Genomic DNA, 20,316 nt, shown 5'->3' with positions numbered 1-20,316 from the left:
ACAGTTTCCTTGTACTGCTTGATAACACGCCATACGGTATTTCTGGGCATTTTAAGCTGTTTAGCTAGCTTCGATGCCGACAACAATGGATTTTCAAGAAAACTGTGCACAATTTGATCTCTTCGTTCGGCTTCCATGGCGGTTGTTTACAAAATGCTATCGTTTGGTGTTATGACATAAATACATGGTAAAAGGTAATGAATTTCCCGACACGTGGGTGAAAAAAGTTTCCAAATCCGTCCACTAGGAGCGTCACAATGAGCAAAAGAATTTGTTCCAATATTAAATGAAGCAGACTTTATCATTCCACTATTTGTCAGACACATTTATTCGGTAGTCTGCTGGAAGGTGTCACACTAACCTTTAGGTATTTCGAGCAGTCAACTCCACTCTGTTCGTCTTTTCTGCACCAAGGTAGAAACCACTTGAGCGATAGAGTGACTTTCGAGGGCATTTATGTGATGCTTGTTTCTCTCTTTGAGCTGAGACCTTTCGACTCAGATATGAATTTTGGTGCATGTTTAATTATTTTTCAAACATTTCTGACAAAATTAGCTGAAGGTGTGTAGGAGGCACTCCACAAATTCAATCAAAAGTTTTCAAAAATATCGTTAATAAAAACTTTAAAATTTCCCCTTTGCTTATGCAATAAGCTTATCGATATCATGAAACAAAAAAAAGCAAAAAAAATGATCTTTTTGGTGGCTAATATCAGAACTATCACGTTATAAACATTGAAACGGAAATTTAATTCTAAATTTACTAATTAAGATCTAATTCTAAATACTGTTTAAAGCGTTTTCACGTTTGGTAACCCTGCAGCCGACGACGACTTCATTTGGCCATTTGAACGACGTTAGAAATCGCTGCAATGAATCTCGAAATCGCAAGTTCTTCCGCTGGTTTGCGAAGTGGCACGCAAATGAAGTAGAATTTAAGTCATGTCGATTTATGAGGTCTAACACACAGCGAGCGATTGTATGCAACCAGGCCCGTGCGAAGGACCCGTTCATGGAGGGAGGGGGATTTTAAATTCAAATTTAGCTAACAATAATAACACAAAAAATCTAATATATAAAGATGAGTTGGGCTATATATGTTTGTATATATATATTAGACTGGCCCATATTTGTATGGGATGATTTTTACAACATTTTATTCAACGCGGCACCCCCTAGAGTGGTGCCTTTAGGTGAAAAAATGACTTTCTGAAAGTTTCAGGTCATTTGGCCGAAGCATGAGCTGGCGCAAAGGACTTGAAATTTGTATGAAGATTTTCGGCAAAATGTATGAAAAATCGACATACTTTCACTCTTTGTATTCTAAAATGTGTTTACAGTATGCTAGAAAGCTCAGGAGGATTTCAGGAGTTATAGTTCAAACAATGACAAACAAAATTGTAAAAGATTGTGACGCGATACGAGTTGACTGTGATGAGTTATGCGCAATTGAATGTGTGATCTTTTTCGCATTTCATCGATATATCGTGAACGGTTTATTGGTGGATTATTAGTACTAACTTGATCGCATTGTCACACAATGAGAATAACAGATAGAAAGTTTGTGTCATCGGCAAAGTTGTAGCTTATTTGATAACAAATATCTTTGCAAAAAGTTGAAAAAAAGGTTTGAAAAACTATGAACTGCTGCATTGTGGGACGATGCTATCCAGTGAGTGCGATTATATCAAATTCACGATATATCAAAGAAATGCGAAAAAATCACACATTTAATTGCGGATCATCTCAGTCAACTCGTATCGCGTCACAATCTTCTACAAACTTGTTTGTCCTTGTTTGAACTACAATTCCTGAAATTCTGAGCTTTCTAGCATACTGGAAACATATTTTAGAACACAAAGGGTGAAAGTATGTCGATTTTTCATACATTTTGCCGAATATCTTCATACAAATTTTAAGTCCTTTGCGCCAGCTCGTGCTCCTGTCAAATAACCTGAAACTTTCAGAAAGTGATTTTTTCACCTAAAGGCACCCATCTAAGGGGTGCCGCGTGGAATTTAAGGATTTTTTTTGGATATGGGCCAGTCTAATATATATATGCACTATGCACCTTATACAAATCCCCACCGCTTAACCGATCAGCTTGAAATTTGGTACAGTGATGTAAACGGACATGAGAAAGGTCGAGGTAATAGTTTTTGACCCCTCCCTCCTAAGTAAAAGGACCCTCCCATACGACTTACGTTTTTTTTTCCCACGAACCAAAGTCATGGCACCCATTTGTCAACCGATTTTCGTTTCCTTTGGCGGGATTGTTTTCACCATCACCATGGGCCAGGCATTAGAAACGACCATCCAAAGTTCACGTGTACTGGAAAGCAAATCAAAACTTGCTGAGTATAAAACAAATTGAAAGGAGAAATTTTGGCGGGTGATTTATCCTTCTACTGTTCAAAGCACGTGACACCGGTCCAAGGCATTTGATTGCAATAATGAGCCTTCATTAAAGATAAAAAAAAACTACTCGCCTGTTAAAAATATATTGATAAGAACAGTGGTTGAGAAACTACTAGAATATGCAGTGTGTAAAGTATGGATACATTAATTCATGTTCATTATGAATTGACTTCTTCAGTTGAATAGTTATTTGGACTGAAAACTATTTTTTTTTAGCTTTTAGGAACCATCCATTTTCATATTTTCGGAACTCCTTATAGAGAAACAATTAATAAAACTGAGGGTTAAGTTCAAGGCTGCGATCTCAACACTTTGATTGCCATTTAGGAATTTAATTTACAATAGGAATTAGACAATTAAACGTTCATTTTATGCAAAAAAATAAACAAATCCAACGTACCAGACTTTAAGCAATTTAATCTGAAGTTTTTAGTTTTCTACAATTCAACTTCAATTGTAAATTTTAAAATTTTAAGTTATTATTGATAATCGATGTGTTCAATTCTACCATCCAATTATAAGAAAACTTAAAAAGCACATTGAAAACATGCAAAGGTTTCAGCCGAAATCTATTTAGAAATTTCTAAGTACAAAATAAAACTTAAATGGGTATTCCATTCTACGGAGAGATCTTGAAAAGAGGTCGTTAACATTTGTTTACAAGCTTAATACATGGGATTTTCACTAGATAACCCATGGAAAGGATAAAAAAATGTTATTAGTCGATAAAATGGTAATTGAATTCAAGCTTCCTAAGAAATGGAAAAATATGCCTGGCCAGAATTTGATTTCCAAATGTTCAAACCGATATCCTGGCTATCCGGGCAAACTGGGTCAAAACCGTGGAATTATTCAGTAAAAATACGAAAAATATACTTGCAATACTTTTCTTTCAAAAAACCACATCAGCAGATTTTAAATTGTATATTAAGCTTCCAAACACGAGTCATGATTATTTCTAAAACTTGCCATTTAAAACTTCTTTTTGAATGTTAAAATTGAAAATTATAATAATTATAAAATATCAGTTTATGTTAGGTTTTAAAAATAATGTGAATAAATCCGGACAAAATCCGGGCTTTTTGCAACAAAATCCGGGAAACTTGGCCAGATCTGACTTACCTCAAATTTTGATTCAAATGTTCTAGCAAATCCGGATAAATCTGGGCAACCTGGCAACCTTAGATTGAAATGTTTTTTGTGATAGAATGGATAAGTATTCAGGGGAAATGATTTCAAATTTCTATTAGCAAACCTAAAACTATTAGTTATTCAATAATCAGAAAACGATAAACTTTGCTAATAATCCCAATTTAAGCTTTAAGAAGACTAACAAAACTTACAAAGCTCACATGGCTAAACATAGATCAATTTGTTATAATGATGAAGAAAAAGATTTCAAAATTTCAAAAAGTCAAACGACTCATTTCGATTTATATTTTATGTGAACCCGAGCAAGGCCGGGTAAAATCAGCTAGTACATAATAAATAAGGAAATGGATCTCTTACATCATTTTCTTACACATTACCACACAAACTCAAAAAAAAAATATTACTGATAACATAAATCAAAACTTCCAAAACAAATCACAATGAAAGTTTCAATTCAAAGATATTTTCGATAAGTTATTGATACATTTTTCAAAATGATGTTTCTTATTCTGAACTAGTAATATGCTTCAAAATAGTTTTTAAGCAGTTTAATTTTAAAATTTGAAATAAAAATTCCCAAATCACATATTTAAAAAAATTGTATTCTAAAAAAATTTCCTGATCAAGTTCAAAATTAATCATGAATAACAAACAACAAACAATAATAGTTTTTATTTATTATTCATATAAATTAATATTTCTTCACTTCATTTTCAACTGATGGGTTGGTTGATAAAGGTTAATTTTTTTAGATCACAAAATATTCAGAATTGAGAAACATAGATAAACTTATCAAAACCATTCCTTGAAATTCAAATAGTTTGACTTTAAAATTCATTGAATTTATTTAAAAATTAAGAAAACGGTTCTACAAAATTCGGTTAATAAATATGAAAAAAAAGTTAAATAAGTAGATTTAAAAGACAACTTTTTAACCATTTAAGAAGGAATGTTTTTCAATAACTACGTGTTACCATTCAAATAACTTATTTACTGAATTTCATTGATAATTTATGGGGAAACATTTTGGTTCTCTGTGAACTCGAATATTTTGTCAAATTTGGACTATCACATTTGGTTTCGATGATATGGGGTTCAAAAAATATCAGTTTTATGATAACTGTTTAATTTTATTAAACAAACATTTAAGAAAAATCTGATTCGGGTTTTGTTTGTTATTCTTCATTCAGTTAAGGAATAATATTTTGATGAGCATGATGCATGATCTAAAAAAGTGAAATTCAGCAGTATTTTCTTAAATTTGATAAAATATTAAAAGGTACAAGAATTTTTGACATTACTGCAGAAAGTTTTAAAAAAAAATGATTTTATTGATGCTTTAAAAATTATCTTAAATTCAATTTGCTTTAATTTTTTTTAATCGTGAAATGAAGAAAAGTAAACAAAAAGAAAACCTCTCTATTTTCGCAGAACTCGAAACTACTTGTTTTCTGAGGAAAGTTGATAGATAATTGATTTATAACTTTTTTTTGGGCCTTGGGAAATTTATCAAAATTTACTTGAAGGAACAAATTTTAATTGAAGCTGAAATTGGTTTCTTGAAGAATATTTCATATCAGGATAACATTTGTATTGAAATAAAAGATTGTTTTAAATCAAAATGTTTGCCAAATTTCTAACTAACTTGTTAACACTTATTTTTAACAACTTTTAAGATCAAGTAATTTCCCGATACGTTCTCTGTGCCGATACCACGGTGAAAATTTTATTTGGAAAAAAAAATCTAAATAAGGGGTGTAGGGGCGGGGGGTGGTATAGTTAAAACACCAAATCAATTTAACACTCTTTATCAAATTAAAAACCTTGTTATGTAACTATGTAAATATGTTTCGCAGACAATATTCAATTACAACACTTCAGTTTTCCGTTATTCTAAGTACACTGAGGTTTTTTTTACGCGAGAGTTTCGTACCGTGTAAAAAAATCCGCGTAAAAAAACCGCGTTAATTCGAAAATCCGTATTAATTCGAAAATCCGCGTAAAAAAAAACTGCGTTAATTCGAAAATCCGCGTAAAAAAACCCGTAATTCGAAAATCCACGTAAACATTCCATTTTAAATAAAAAATCTGCGCAAAAAAGCACGTTACGAAAAAAAAAAAACGCGTAAGAACCATGATTATTTAAAAATTTGCGTACAATGATAGTTTATTTTTAAGATAGAAAACAAAATCAATTAGATTAATAGAATAGTAGAATAAAGTGGAGCTTAATTGATAGTGTGGAATTCAGATCGTCTCCTGTCACATGTCTTTTGTCTCAGGTCTCATGTCCCATGTCCAGGTCTCATGTCTCATGTCTCATGTCTCATCTCTCATGTCTCATGTCTAAGGTCTCATGTCTCATGCCTCATGTCTCATGTCTCATGTCTCATGTCTCATGTCTCATGTCTCGTGTCTCAGATCTCGAGTCTCATGTCTCATGTCTCATGTCTCATGTCTCATGTCTCATGTCTCATGTCTCATGTCTCATGTCTCATGTCTCATGTCTCATGTCTCATGTCTCATGTCTCATGTCTCATGTCTCATGTCTCATGTCTCATGTCTCATGTCTCATGTCTCATGTCCCATGTCTCATGTCTCATGTCTCATGTCTCATGTCTCATGTCTCATGTCTCATGTCTCATGTCTCATGTCTCATTTCTCCTGTCTCCTGTCTCATGTCCCATGTCTCATGTCTCAAGTCTCATGTCTCATGTCTAAGGTCTCATGTCTCATGTCTCATGTCTCATGTCTCATGTCTCATGTCTCATGTCTCATGTCTCATGTCTCATGTCTCATGTCTCATGTCTCATGTCTCATGTCTCATGTCTCATGTCTCATGTCTCATTTCTCATGTCTCATGTCTCATGTCTCATGTCTCGTCATGTTCGAGCGTAAAATGAACTTCATAATGCCATATTTTCAAAGCAATGGAAAACTCTCAACTTTTTTCAGAAAAGTTTTCTAAAATGTTGATTATGGGTACAATTGATCCCCTAGAGTTGGGTACAATTGATCCCCCTTCCAAACGGCATATTCTTCTTCTGAATTGATCGTTATGATTGCTGATAACGAAATTACTAATATTTATCCAAAAACTAATATTTATCAAACAATTGTCTGAAGAAAAGAGCAAAAATAATTAATTTTCTCTTAATTATAAAAAATAGCGCCTTTAAGTATGCAATGTTATTAGCGTTGAGACACAGTTATAGAATTTTCTTCTTATGTCTGCTATAAATTGTGAAATGAGAACAAACATGACCAAAATAGTCAACTAACATTCTATCTTGGGGGTTTGTTTGATTTTTATACAAGGACTAGCTGATCCCATACGAACTCCGTTTCGCTTTTAACTTGGAATATGTTATGAACAGTTTGTATGAAAGTCAATTGCCAAGCATTTTCCAGATGCACTTCCGAGTACATCGTTAAGTAATAATCGCAAAAATATTAGACGATCACTTTTCTGAAGTCTGCTACTTCATTTGAAATCATGAATCAATTGACCGTGGCGAAAACCCCCGTGTATAAATTTCGACTCGATCGTTGCATAACAACGCAATTATTGTCAAAAAACAAACCCCTTTTGGTAACCTTTCATACAATCTTTGATATCTGAAATCGATTACCCTTCCCTTAAAACTCCCGTGAGTAAATTTCCTAAGCAATCCATTGCATAATAACGTCAATGTGGTGAATCCACTTTTGTTTTAACCCGATCCGTGCCGTTTTTCTTTTTCCTTCTACACCACGGATTACAGAACGTCATTCCGTCGCAGAACTTGTTCTATCAGTGCTGCCGAACTCACTTTTTTTTCTTTTTCACATTCTTCGAATTTTGCACGTTGCATGAATAATAGCAAATTTCCTTTCTTTTTAACGCTTTTTAAGTTTTTCTCTATACATTGTATTTCTGTTATTAAATTTTGACAAACCCCAAAATCAGAGTAAACATTTTATCAGAGATTGAATTCAAATAATATTTTTTTTTATTTATCTGGCAATTTCTTTTACATGACTAACAGCATTTAATTATTTGGAAATACATATTTAAGTTTAACTCTTATTCAACAACTTCTATACATTCCAATTCTTCCACATATATTCTACCACAGTCAATATTGCCAAAACAGTGGGAAATTTAATAAATGTGTACGACCCCTTTCGACGACCCCTGGCAAAACATTTGACATCTGAAAGCGATTGCCCGTCCCTGAAAACTATCGTTTGCAAATTTTCATCCTAATCCTATGTATAATAACGACGATATTGCAAAAATATGGAAAGGTTAATATGGACGACCCCCTTCGCCGACCCCTTACACTGAATTTGGTACCTGAAATCGATTACCCGTCCCTCAAAACTCTCGTGTGCCAATTTTCATCTGAATCCGTTGTATAATAACTACAAAATCGCATTAACAGTGAATTGTTAATATGGACGACCCCTTTGGCCGACCCCTGACTTTCATTTGGATCAGTTAAATCTATTGTTTGTCCCTAATAACTCCTATGTGCAAATTTTTATCCCAATCCGATGTATGAAAACGTCATTATCACTAAGATATTGAAAGTTAATATGGACGACCACTGATTCCCCATTTAGCATTTCGAATTGATTGCTCGTCATTCAAAACTACTATGGGCAAAGTTTCATCTCAATCCGATGTATAATAACGCCGATATCGCAAAAACAATAAACAGTTGATATGGACGACCTCTTTTGCCGACCCCTGACCCAAAATGCAATGCCTGAAATCGATTGGCCATCCCTCAAACCCCTCATGTGCAAATTTTCATCACAATCCGACGAAAAATAACGTCAATATTGCGAAAACAATATTTGTTTTGTATGGACGACCCCCTTCAGAAGGGGTCATCCGAAAATCTAAAAACATGATCCCTGGGGATTCTTGATTCCTAAGCTATATCTCGAAACTGGAATGTCTTACAAAGATCAAATGTTCTAGAAAAATGTGCCAAAATGAGCAAAATAACAATGCTTGTAGTTTAAAAATTTTTAACAAAATAATTGTTTGAGTAATTGAACTTTGTTTGAAAAATTTCACAAAGTGTAACTTGAAGATCTTTTTTCATCACTTTAAAATGTTCCTTACAAGGGAAAATTATGAAAAAAATATTTGTTCCAATGTATCATTCGTTCGAGCGTTAAATGAACTTCATAATGCCATATTTTCAAAGCAATGGAAAACTCTCAACTTTTTTCAGAAAAAGTTTTCTAAAATGTTGATTATGGGTCTAATTGATCCCCTAGAGTTGGGTACAATTGATCCCCCTTCTAAACGGCATATTCTTCTTCTGAATAGATCGTTATGAATGTTGATTACGAAATTACTAATTTGTATCCAAAAACTAATATTTATCAAACAATTGTCTGAAGAAAAGAGCAAAAATAATTAATTTTCTCTTAATTATAAAAAATAGCGCCTTTAAGTATGCAATGTTATTAGCGTTGAGACAAAGTTATAGAATTTTCATCTTATGTCTGCTATAAATTGTGAAATGAGAACAAACATGACCAAAAAGTCAATTAACATTCTATCTTGGGGTTTTGTTTGATTTTTATACAAGGATTACGGCTTCCTGAATAAAAGATCAAGTCTCCTTCAATAGGGGATCAAGTCTCCCCTAGCTTCAGAAAAATCGCAATTTTTTTACTCCCACGAAAATGCTTCTAGTTCATCAACGGGTTCAAGTATCGATCTAATTTTTGGAGCATGGAAACTTGAAGTTAAAAGCTGTCAGAAAATGTCAAAGACGGCGAGTTGCTAAATTTTTCCAGACAGATATGGTGAAAATAAGAAAAGGGGATCAAGTATCCCCACTCTCCCCTATAGACTAGCTGATCCCATACGAACTCCGTTTCGCTTTTAACTTGGAATATGTCATGAACAGTTTGTATGAAAGCCAATTGCCAAGCATTTTCCAGATGCACTTCTGAATTCATTGTTAAGTAATAATTGCAAAAATATTGGTCGATCACTTTGTCTGTCGTCTGCTACTAAATTTGATATCAGAAATCCTTTTACCGTGCCAAAAAACCACGTGTATAAATTTCGACTCGATCATTGCATAACAACGCAATTATTGCCAAAAAGCTAAACCCCTTTCGGGGGCTCTTATACAATCTTTGATGACTGAAATCGATTGCCCTTCCCTCAAAACTCCCGTGTGCAAATTTTCACCCCAATCCGATGTATAAAAACGTCTATATCACTAAGATACTGAAAATTTAATATGGACGACCCCTTCTGCCGGCCCCTTACACTGAATTTGATACCTCAAATCGATAGCACGTCACTCAAAACCCTCGTGTACCAATTTTCATCTGAATTCGATGTATAATTACGTCAATATCGCAAAAACAGCAAAAAGTTAATATGGATGACCCCTTTGGCTGACCCCTTACACAAAACTTGACACCTGAAATCAATTGCTCGTCTTTCAAAACACTCATGTGCTAATTTTCAACACGATCCGACGAAAAGTAACGTCAATATCGCGAAAACAATATTTGTCTTCTATGGACGACCCCCTTCAGAAGGGGTCATCCGAAAATCTGAAAACATTTTTCATCCTTCCTGGTCCTAATGAGCATCCATGCCAAATTTCAGCCCTCTAGCCCTTAAGACGGCTGAGTCTATAGCGGACAAACAAACAAACAAACAAACAAACAAACAAACAAACAAACATACAGAAATTGCTTTTTATAGGGGAGAATGAGGATACTTGATCCCTGGGGATACTTGATTCCTTAGCTATATCTCGAAACTGGAATGTCTTACAAAGATCAAATGTTCTAGAAAAATGTGCCAAAATTAGCAAAATAACAATGTTTGTAGTTTAAAATTTTTTAACAAAATAATTGTTTGAGTAATTGAACTTTGTTTGAAAAATTTCATAAAATTTAACTTTAAGATCTTTTTTCATCATGAGATACGACAGATGCAAGAGAAAAAGAAAAAAATAATTTCGCACAGTTTCCTTTAAAATTCGTGATTATCAAATTGTTAGCTGACAAAACCGTTGATTATTCAAAGAATTGCTGAGTTTTTGTGGTGGATAAGTATGCAAACACTGTCAATAATGTCCACAAAGTTCAAATCAAGCATTGGAGTGAAGCACATGATCGGCAACTACAGTTGAAGGTCATCAGGGAAGCCAAGTCTCATACCAGCCTTTTTAATTTTCAATGAGCGAAAAACTTAGGGTAGATCGCTGAAATGTCCAAAACAATTTTCTCCGATAAGCTGAAAGTGTTGCCTAGTGATGACTCATTGAAACCCAACCTCAAACAACCATTTTTTGCTAGTTCCAGAGCTCGTAAGCTGTAAAGCCGCGGTACCGAGGCTATGGGACAGATGATTTCTGATGAACGACTAAACTTAGGAAATACCCTATTTTTAACAAATTCCAGCGTTTGAATCCTATACCATGTCTGCTCGTTGCAAGATCCCGAGTATATTAAAGTATGTATTTGCTGGATATTTTGTATAAAACTATAATGATTTGCCAAAATTCTGCTCCTGCGAAAAAAAAAACAAAAATTTTCAAAACGAAACTTTGGTTTTCGCTGTTTTTAAAAGCCTAAAAAGAGTAATCTTGTATGTACCATCCGCAACCTACGATTTATACTAACCGATTTTACTTCAAGTTCAATCTTATGATGGTTTTATTTCGCTATTGTCAGATTTTTCCAGAAGAAATTCTATTAAAAACGTTCAAAAATGTGGTCAAAAATAATTAAATTTGTTCATTTCGAAACAACTTTATCCACAAAAATGCTTTCAGTTTCTTTTAAAAGATAAGTATTGGACCGAAAAGTATCAGAAATTGAAGAATGAGGGTGAAGCCACCTAAAATATAGATTTGACGAAGTATAAGTTGAAAAAACTGATCAATACCATGACTGAAAAAAGTGTGCGCCGGCCAATGGGAGATACCAAGAATAAAATAGAAATTTCTCTAACAAAAAACGATAAGTAATTTTTTTTAAATTTTTTTCATGAAATATCATAACATTACGTTCATTTTCTTCATAGAAAGTATTTCGATCAAACGAATGGTTTTTGAGATACACGCATTCGTAACTGTCCCATTTCTAAAAGAACTAAGCTTTAAGATCTTTTTTCATCACTTTAAAATGTTCCTTTAATGGGAAAATATGAAAAAAATATTGGTTCCAATGTATCAATCGTTCGAGCGTAAAATGAACTTCATAATGCCATATTTTCAAAGCAATGGAAAACTCTCAACTTTTTTCAGAAAAAGTTTTCTAAAATGTTGATTATGGGTACAATGGATCCCCTAGAGTTGGGAACAATTGATCCCCCTTCCAAACGGCATATTCTTCTTCTGAATTGATCGTTGTGATAGATGATTACGAAATTACTAATTTGTATCCAAAAACTAATATTGATCAAACAATTGTCTGAAGAAAAGAACAAAAATAATTAATTTTCTCTTAATTATAAAAAACTAGCTGACCCGTTGTGTGGAGGGAGTAAGCCATGATTTTTGGGCATCGCACGCGTTTTTGTTTTCGTCCATAAATTTTTTTTAATTAAATTACAATAAAACTAGAAATTTTAAAATTGAACAGTGGAAAATGATAGATTAAGTGACTGGTGGTTGTTCCCGGAGTGCTTCGTATTTTGTTTCGGCCTGCTGAATCCTGGTTGGGGGATTTCGGAAGGAATTTTAAAGTCAGCTGCTCCGGACTAGAGGAAAAGGTTTCTAGTTGAAAACTTTCAAGACTTATTTGGTGAGATCTAACCTTTTTTATTATATTAAACGTTATTTTCCTAATATACATTGGCATTAGATTAGTGTAGCTATTTTAAAATTATGCTGTAGGCATTTAAGTCATCCATATGAAGCGTTTGGTAGGGAACTCCACGCTTTATTCCTCCCCTTGCTCCAGAATCTTTTGCGGTAATTACCACATGGTTGGCCTGGCCGTAGTTATCTCTGCAATGCATGTTTTATGTAACAGAGATAACGTCGAAAAGAAAAATGAAGGGCGCAAGTCTTTTCATTTTCCAGGATGCTTACTCGTTTTGGCTATGTTGGTAAAAGAAGAAGAAGAAGAAGAAGAAAAACTAGCTGACCCGTTGTGCTTTGCTACACCTTCCGGAAATAAATGTAATTTGTAAAAATTTATTCAAATTTAGATTTTAGAGAGCATTTATTTGAATCAAACCTCATCATACTTCAGAACCAACAACTTTGAAATGAGAGCTGCAGCTGCAGTTCTGAATTGCAATTCAAAGATGGTATTTATTATTTACTGAAACTTGATCTCTAAACTCGTTTTTCAAGATCTGAAATTTGTACTCTGTACCCAAAAAAAAAAACCTTTTTAAATATGGTCCCTTCTTTGAAAAGATCTATATCTGAAATTTACATGGGAGCTTTCCCATCTTTTTCAATTTTGTCCCCCACTGCTTGAAGAAGGTAGGCAAATTGAACCGGCTCGATACCCAAACAGCACTTATCATGGTAATGAAAAAAATATTAAATTAGTTATGTATCAAATACAGTGCAAATTTCTTTTTTTTTTAAATAAATTTACTCCGGTAAACATATAAATATTTTAAAAAAATATCAGTTGCATCACTAAATAAGTTCTCAGCGGTTTTTTTTAAATTTTCTCTTTGAAAGTCAAATATTTCAAAATGTAGGCAAAAACATTTGTCCCGTATATTGGGGCAAGTGTTAATGCAAAGCTTATTTACAGATGCGTCAGAGTAATGGCTTTAAAATCGAATGCTGTTCAAAGGGAATAACCTTCATTTACAAAGACATTTAAGAATTTTCAATATCCGCTGCAGTTTCAACATTCGGAATTCGGTCTTTCCAACATATTGAATCATTTTGAAGATGAATTTCTTAAAATTTCGACGTTTGCCCTTGCCCCACCGTGTAAGTTGACAGAAGGGAATATTGTTTTTAACATTTTAAGGGTAAACTAAAAATTTCTCTTAAAAATTTTGCGTCCAGTTGAATATCAGTTCTAAAGTCTCGCTTTTCAAAAACGAAGCGAATCAAAAGTCTCTTTTATGCAGCCATGTAACACAAAAACACTTTTCATGTTAAGTACGTACTTGAGTTGGTATGTTAGCAAAAAGTACGATAGTTTTTTCAGAATTGTTTAAAATAAATAGCTCCCATTTTCATTTCTAAATTTGTTTCAGTTGTGTATTTGGGCCGAAGTAACAATTTCTAGAAGAAAACATATTTTTTTAATTTTTTTTAACAGAAAAAGTTGAACGTTTGAACATGTTCTAATGTTCCTTGAATGAAAAGTCGAATGCTACCTACATTAACACGAACTAAATATGGAAGTATTTTTGCAAATCTTTCAATCGGTTTCGATTTGATTGATAAAATACCAATCCGTGTCACATCTAGGCGTCATTTATTACCACGTGCTGTGTACAAATCAAATAAGCAAGAAAAAAACACATCTAGGTTGCATATCGCCCCACGTGTTTGAGAAACTGGCGCCTTATTGTTAAATTTTCCAGCAATCAATGAACAGTGTGCTTTGGTTACTATCCTCTTGCAACGACGTTTGCTCGCCCATGGAGACGAAAAACAAACCCCTCAAAGAAAATATGCTTGGTTGAGAAATACGCGCCAAAATATTCCTACTGATCAGTATGCTATGCCTGGGTTACTTTCCTTTTGCGACGTTGGCGACGACGCCTCGACCATAGAGACGAAAAACAAACCGCCCAAAGGGAAAAAAAATTTCAAGAAAATGGATGTCATGACTTTAATTTGTTTCGAAAAACTACAAATTTTGTATGGAAGCCTCTGCTTCCTTAAGTCAGATGGAGTTTTGACTATTACAGAAACCATCCCCGGCCTCAAAAACCCTCAGATGCCAGTTTTGACGGTGATCGGTTCAGTAGTTTCCGAGTCTATAGGGAACAGACAGACAGACAAACATTCATTTTTATATATATAGATAGCGCCTTTAAGTATACAATGTTATTAGCGTTGAGACAAAGTGATGAAATTTTCTTCTTATGTCTGCCATGAATTGTGAAATGAGAACAAACATGACCAAAATAGTCAATTAACATTCTATCGTGGGGTTTTGTTTGATTTTTATACAAGGATTAGGAGTTCCTGAATAAAAGATCAAGTCTCCTTCAAAAGGGGATCAAGTCTCCCCTAACTTCAGAAAAATCGCAATTTTTTTACTCCCACGAAAATGCTTCTAGTTCATCAACGGGTTCAAGTATCGTTCTAATTTTTTGGAGCATAGAAACTTGAAGTTACAAGCTGTCAGAAAATGTCAAAGACGGCGAGTTGCTAAATTTTTCCAAAAAGATATGGTGAAAATAGGAAAAGGGGATCAAGTATCCCCACTCTCCCCTATATATAGATTAGGGCTTCCTGAATAAAAGATCAAGTCTCCTTCAAAAGGGGATCAAGTCTCCCCTAACTTGAGAAAAATCGCAATTTTTTTACTCCCACGAAAATGCTTCTAGTTCATCAACGGGTTCAAGTATCGTTCTAATTTTTGGAGCATAGAAACTTGAAGTTACAAGCTGTCAGAAAATGTCAAAGAAGGCGAGTTGCTGAATTTTTCCAAAAAGATATGGTGAAAATAAGAAAAGGGGATCAAGTATCCCCACTCTCCCCTATAGTTGCACAAAACTCTAGTTTTTTTTTTTTTTTTTAAGATCATGACCACAAAAAATGTAAAAAAGTGGTGTGAAAACCATACTTCTCAAACATGAATCGTCAAAATTTTTAAAGTCAATCAGGATAAATTTTGAAACGAGGATTGGAAAGTTGAAAAAAGGATTGAAAAGTTGACGTAATTTGGTACACTTTTGCTGTCTTTTTATTGTGAAAATACGAAACATGTGTTTTTTTCTCGATTTTTCAAAGATAGCTGTTTTTTTTCAAACTTTTTGTGAATTTGCAATTTCTCAGATTTTCTTACACTTGAATTCAACTTAGCACTGGATTTTAAGTATATTAACGAAAGATTTCCGCAATATTTATATTTACCAGAAAGTCAATTTCATACCGATTATAATGGTGTAATTACATAAGTGCTGCGATACTTTATGATCTTGAAATAAAAAATCAAAAAAATATATCCTTATATGCAACGTATAGCTTCTAACTTCAGCTTTCTTGGACACTGAGTGATTTTTATTTTGAGCATTCTGAAGCTGATCTACTGTCCTTTTTCCGAAGCAAGTTTTTTCGATTTTTTTTTTCATAGACTTCGAATAACGGAAAATTGAAATATTGTATCTACCTTGTCTGATAAACATATTTTGGAGTTACATTAAGAGGTTTCCAAAACTTTCAATTTTGTAAAAATCGGTTGAGAAACAATAAGGATATAGCGGCTTTATGTGAGGAGTGTCAAATTGACACTCAAGGTCTGATTGAGGAGTTTTTTTCCTGGGCTTTCAGGGTGCGTCCGTTAAAAACGTACTGATGCAAAATTAAAGATTTAAAGAATTCATTGAGCATCCCTGAAGAAATTGTTTTTTTTTGATGCACCAAAATGAAGTTACAAGCCGCCAAACTTCCAATAGTGTCATATTAGACCGCTGCAAGCTTTGTATGGAAATTTCAAATTTTTAAAATTTTACACCTCCCATTACTTTTTTTGGTTGTTTTTTCTGCCAAAAATAGCAATAAAAATTTTGGAAGCGACCCATAGTCCTATTTGCCGCTAGTAGTATTCGTGTCATAATTCAGGAAGTGTCACTACTACTTTTCAATTTTGGGAACATTAACCTCAAAAACGACCATGTTCGTCGGCTGGTTTTGGCACTGAAATTTGTACCGAGAGTTTTTGAGGTTAATTGTCCCGACTCATCTGTACACGCTCAGCAAGTATGCGTAAGAAATGTCAAAAACAACTCTATTCAGTCCTGTATTAGCGCAACGAGTTTTAATTTTGTATGGGAATTTGTATTGGAAAACAAAATTTTTCATTCAAAAATCGCGAGAGATGTATTTACTGTGAGTTCCAAAAAATTTAACTCTGGATGAAAAATATTCCTTATTTCTTGCAGTACTATTCATGTGAAAGTACTATTCAGAAAAGTTATTCGATGTAATAAAAAAAAATTTTCAAAATATTTTTTTCAAATTTCTGCGTTTTTTCCTGCTTATTTGCAAGCTGTGTAACCATAGGATGGTAACAAAAAAACCCCAAAAACTGCTTTGCATTGCCAGAGAATTTATTGGTTTATATAACCTTTGCAAAAACATTTCATGCTATCATTAACAGCTCTAGCAAACAAAATCCGCAATTTTTAAATACTTTTCAATGGATTCAGATTTTTTATTTTGAAATGGTTGAAACTTTTTTCATGAAATTCTTAGCTGCTTGTGATGTTAGCAAAAAATGAAGCTTAATAATAGTCAAAATCAAAAATCAAAAGCCCACTTCATATCAAGCTTATTTGAATTTTCTGGGTGACTTAATGTGCAAAAATTTCTTCTTACATACAAGTTTCCATACAAAAATTGAAACACGTTGCGCTAACTCAGGAATCAACCAAATTATTAACCCTTCGTTTCATAAAGCTACAAATCTGCAACAATTAATTAAAACTGTTCTAAATTTCACATTTAGCTAAAAAGTCAATTTTTTTTTCGATGGGTATAATATTTCTAACTTCAAGATCACGTTCAATTAAAAAAAAAATATTTTCAGGGTTTAAAGGTACAAAAAAAACCAACTTGAATCTGAAAAATATGGAATGTGGAAAAAGCCTTATTTTTCAAACTTCTGGCCTAGTGTAATTCATATTGAGAATTTTTTTTCGACTCAAAAAAAATATTTTCGAATTCCCACTAAAGTAATTCACATATTAAACAAAATTTGAGAATTTTTTTTTGTTTTTTTCTCTGATATAATGGGTTTTCAATAATTGTTGCAAATTTGCAACACCATGCAACGGTAGTACCCTAGCTAGTTACATGGGTTCCATAGTGTGTTTTCGAAACTTGCATCGTTTAAACAGTGTATTTGTTTCCCGGTAAAAGTGTTTTCGTTATTAATGATTTATTATCATGTTATAGCTGTATTAGGAGAGGGGGGGGAGGGGATGGGTGAAATTGAACCCCCCCCCCCCCCCTGGATAAACATGGCCCCGAGGTGAAAAAATAAAAAGTTTTTCTCTAAACCGTTATCAAAAACTAGAAAAATATTACTAAAAGTTCAAAATTTAACAAATCTTAAACTAGGACGGGTCCGAATAATTAACTTATTTATGATTTGTAATTCAGCGTATGTAAAACACATTATTTTGTTTTTTTTTCATGGCTCGTTGATATTACAAATACATATTTTGAATAAAAAAATTGTCAGATTCCTTCATAACTTGCAAAATAAGTATACACCAATTTTCAAAAGTTCTGCAATATTGAACATGATTGAAATTCAAGTACGGGGCTTTATCCAGAGAGTTTAAAATAATAACAAACAACGTATACTTTTTTTCATTTTCCACTTGAAAATTCAGTACTACCTGCCAACATTCGATAACCGAGGTTTGAAGTATTGTTTTGCTTTTTTTTCTTAGAGATGAATGAATGGTTTGATTGAAAATTACAATCCCCATTATTTTTCACTAAAGTATAACCCGATTCATATAATGAATCGACGAAAAATGCTCTTTATTTAAACTTATTCAACCTTTTCCTGAGAGCTCTGGAAGTGGATTTTAATTTGAAACTTTTTGTTATTGAATTAAGTTTTATTTTTATTTCTATTTTTAAACTGATTTCAAGTTTGAATTCTAATTTTAGAATCATGTTCCATATTCTAATGCTCATTCCGAAGAAATCATTATTGTTCCTTTAATTTTGCTAACGAATGATAGTTAACGATAGATAGTTAGATAGTTTAATGAAATTTGTAATTGGATCATTCCTTCAAAACTAAATTGAGACTTTGCTCTTCAATACTCAAGTTTGTTTATTAAAACTGGCATATAGTTATGATAAGATTTAAGATTTAGAATCTTTATCAGAACCAATTTAAATACGTTTTCGGAATTGATTTGTGTTGATTTGTTCAAGGTTATGTTCAGAAAAGTTGTATAGGTAAGAAGCTTTCTATTTATCACCTTCAAGCAAACGTAAGGAATAATTTCCTCAGTAGGTGGTATATTATCGCATAACTACTCCTAGCTAACCTTTGTGGTCTAGTGGATAAGCTGGTGCGAGTCTGGTTCCGATGTGCCAGGCTGGATTCGATTCCCGGTATCGGCGAGAAAACTTTTGGGTTCGAATCCCAATCGACAGGTAAGATGTGTTTCCTCTTATAACTGATTATATGAATGTTTAACCAGCTGCCAGCTGGCCAGGTATATACACGGATGCCGGAATACCTCTAAGTAACCTGATTGACTCGTTCTTCCAAAATATACCTACATCAACACAATACTTCACTCCATAACAGTTCATACGAAGCCATGGGGTCAGTCCAATAATGCATGTGAGCACATACTTCACATACTTAGGCAGAAACTGCGGTGAATTCGTGCACCCATGGTGGATAACCAACATACATAACTACTCCGAGCTGAATTCTCAACTTTCACGGTGTCCAGAAATCTAGATTTGCGAAGTTCCTGTGTGAAATCTATTATTAGTGCAAAAGAAATTAGGAATAAGCATTTATTTCCAGTTGTCTAGTGTGAAGAACAAAAAGGGTGTAACCGTTTCATGTTGTTGCAAATTTGCAACAATTAATATTTTTGCCAAATAACCGAAATATGTGAAAATAATATTTTTTCATTATTTTTCCCTTCATGTATTCATTATTGCGCACTATTGTGAATTTTTTCGAGAAAAAATAAAAAATCATGAAATGAAGGGTTAAATTTTACACTGATGCTGATTTACACTGCATTTTTGCAGCGGTCTAGTGTCATATTGACACTCAAGAGCGGGTTAGGGTTAATGTTATACATTGAACTTTAAAAATCATGTGTACAAAATCTCTAATCAAAAATGTTTGTGATTTTTCTTTCTTATCAAAAATACAAAATTCAACAATTTTAAGCTTTTAGCAAAGTTATAAATGATACTAAAGATTTCAAAATAGGAGACAGGTTTTGAATGCCTATATCGAGCAGGTTAAATGCCTCTATTAAGAAAACAAATAGGTTAACTATTCAAAATTTCTTCTTTTTATCATTGAATTCTAAAATCTAAGCTCTAATCAGAATTTTTCATTGAAATTAGAAGAGTTTTTTTTATTATTATTTCTAAAAGATATTACCTATATAAACATTGCGTACTCTCAGGCGCTTATCGAATTCACGAAAATGGATTCGGATTTCTTGAGATAATTTAATGGAAACTAGGCGATCAATTAATTTTGAAGTTCTTATCACGTGCAGAATAAATTTCTTTGTAAAATTAGTGTCAAGTCTTGACATGGTTCGCTCATTAACAATAATTTCTAATCCAGAATGTACTGGACCATTTTTACTCTTAAGTCAACCACACAATGAAACGGTTAGCACAAATAAGACCGAGTTGAATAATAGCAGGTTGCGTAGAGGTGAGTCCCAGAAACAGAAATAAAAAAGAAAGAAACCCTCTGGAGGAACACGAAACAGAATTCCACATTCGTAATAATTAACGGATGTCATGCGTACGATGGCGATGAGCGTGGCCAAATCCATCTCGCGTAACAGCTTCTTATGCTGGAGCTG

Source organism: Uranotaenia lowii, chromosome 1, assembly GCF_029784155.1.
Source record: "Uranotaenia lowii strain MFRU-FL chromosome 1, ASM2978415v1, whole genome shotgun sequence".
Taxonomy (NCBI): domain Eukaryota; kingdom Metazoa; phylum Arthropoda; class Insecta; order Diptera; family Culicidae; genus Uranotaenia; species Uranotaenia lowii.
The sequence above is the reverse complement of the archived record's forward strand: the minus strand, read 5'-3'. Positions refer to the sequence as shown.